Source organism: Zingiber officinale, chromosome 3B (assembly GCF_018446385.1).
Source record: "Zingiber officinale cultivar Zhangliang chromosome 3B, Zo_v1.1, whole genome shotgun sequence".
In the NCBI taxonomy this organism is placed as follows: Eukaryota; Viridiplantae; Streptophyta; class Magnoliopsida; order Zingiberales; family Zingiberaceae; genus Zingiber; species Zingiber officinale.
In genome coordinates this window covers 10,582,881-10,585,341 of record NC_055991.1, presented here as the reverse complement: position 1 = coordinate 10,585,341, position 2,461 = coordinate 10,582,881, and the positions used below count along the sequence as shown (strand labels likewise).

The following is a 2,461-nucleotide window of genomic DNA, read 5'->3' as shown; positions in this document are numbered from 1 at the left end:
CAGTGATGCTCACCTGGATCTGACTGGTATGCTCAAAGCATACGAGACATCGTGACGAGTACATAACATGGCGTACATGATAGATCCTATGGCCGAGGCATAGGGGATCTTATCCATGCGGTCCCTCTCCTCTCTAGAAGAGGGACTTTGAGTCTTCGAAAGACTCACACCATGTGACATCGGCAGATTTCCCTTCTTGGAATTCTGCATGGCAAACCGAAGTAATACCGTGTCAATGTATGTATTCTGACTTAGGCCAAGCAATCTCTTAGATCTATCTCTATAGATCTTAATGCCTAGAATGCAGGCTGCTTCACCTAAGTCCTTCATTGAGAAACAATTCCCTAGCCAAGTCTTCACAGACTGTAGCGAGGAAATGTCGTTCCCAATGAGAAGTATGTCATCCACATACAATACGAGGAAGACAACTGTGCTCCCACTAACCCTCTTGTAGACACAGGGTTCATCTTCGTTCTTGATGAAACCAAACTGTTTGATTGCATCATCGAATCGAAGATTCCAGCTCCGAGAGGCTTGCTTCAGACCATAAATGGCCCTATGCAGCTTGCATACTCTGCTAGTATGCTGTGGATCTACAAAACCCTCAGGCTGTGTCATGTACACATCCTCGAGGAGGTTTCCATTCAGAAACGCTGTCTTGACATCCATCTGCCAGATCTCATAATCATGGTAGGCTGCAATAGCAAGCATAATCCGAATGGACTTAAACATCGCTACTGGAGAGAAGGTTTCATCATAGTCAATACCATGAATCTGCTTGAAACCTTTAGCTACCAGTCTACCTTTATAGGTATGAGTAAGTCCGTCCATGTTAGTCTTTCTCTTAAAGACCCACTTACACCCAATGGGTTTGACCCCTTCAGGTGGATCAACCACTACAAAAAAACAAGGGCTTTAGAACCGGTTTTTGGGACCTTCCGAAGCGTATTCTAACCGCTTCAAATAAATTTGAAGCGGTTCCTTTACTGACTCAATTTCATCCGCTCCTAGGATCTATTGTACCACAACAGCGACCGGTGGTGAAACAAGAATAACCGCTCCTAAAAGAATTATTCGAAGCGGTTATAAACTGCTCCAACAGGTAGTCACAGAAGCGGTTGTTTAACCGCTGGTGTTTCTAGTCTTTGGAAGTGGTTGATAACCGGACCTATAGACGTGCATCACATTCGGTTTTCTAGCGCTGTGATTGCTTTGTTCTTGAGGCGGTTAACTAACGCTTTAAATTAATATATAGGAGCGGTTATTCAAAACGCTTGTACAAACATCTGAAGCTATTATAAACCGTTTGTACAGCCATGAGTACTGCAGTACATTTTCCCTTCTAAGAGTGGTTGTTAACCGCTTCGGAAGTCATTTAAAAAAACATTTTTAGAATTTTCTATTCCATTCTTACTGCACAAGCATCTCCACAATGGAAAAAAAATGGTACATTTAAGAGAAATAACTAAAAAACAAAACTGAATTGTCATTTACTAGGATATAAACCAAACAAAATCCAACAATCCACAAATGAGTATCTAAGTTTCAAGAAACATGAAATTCTAAAAACAAAAACATACTAATGATTACAAATGAAGGCACAAACTAAAATATATTTTTCCTTCAATATCTAATTATCAGATTAATCTTCTCGGGAGATGGCATTTTCTTTTGGATTTGATGTGACATCCATGTGTTTCTGAATGATGTTTGTCATTACATTTGTCATATGTAAAAATAAATCAAAATTAAAATCATAGATTTGAACAAGAAACCAACTTGTTAATTTGATATAATATAATATGTAAATACCTGTGTTGGTAACAATTCAGGTCCATTAGATCCTCCAACAGTTCCATGTATCATACTCTGCATAACACGTGTAAAACTTTCAAACTGATCTTGCATTTGTCTCATTTGCTCCATTTTTGTTTGAAATTGTGCTTTTTGCGCCTCCATTTCTGCTCGCAATTGTGATTCACGCATCTCCATATCTTTGTTCATTTGTTCTTGCATTGCTTTGAATTTATCTATGATATCCGTAGTGGAGTGATAGTTTTGCCTATTGTAGAATGAGCTACGTTTGCATTGTTCAGGGAAGACTTGGCTAGGCAGTGCTCCTGCTCCTAGACATCGAACTCGACCAGAATGCTCAGTTCCGAATACATCACTGCATAAAATTTATAATTAATACATATACATTTTGTAATAGCCTTAAAAAAATGATATCAAAATTTAAAAAAAATATAACCGAAATGCATCCTCATGCACTTCTATTGCTTGTGTTCACTCAGGCATGTCTTGTAGGCGAATTTGCACAGCCTCATCCAACAAATGCTAACAAACAAAACATCAATTGAATGAAAAATTTATTCAAAATCCATTTTAAAAAATTGCAACAAATTAGTACCTCATAGCGTATGGCTTCAGCATCAACTGGAGCACCTCCTTTCTTTTTTAC

General features: G+C 38.5%; 1 long non-coding RNA gene across 1 annotated transcript; it reads right to left on the bottom strand.

Annotated features, from left to right (window-relative positions):
- Positions 1-1,822: 1,822 nt before the first annotated feature.
- On the bottom strand, positions 1,823-2,461 carry LOC121968070. The gene is made up of 3 exons (XR_006107916.1): positions 2,411-2,461; positions 2,252-2,337; positions 1,823-2,170 (listed from the first exon to the last, which is right to left on the bottom strand). It is a non-coding gene; the product is annotated as an uncharacterized LOC121968070 (long non-coding RNA).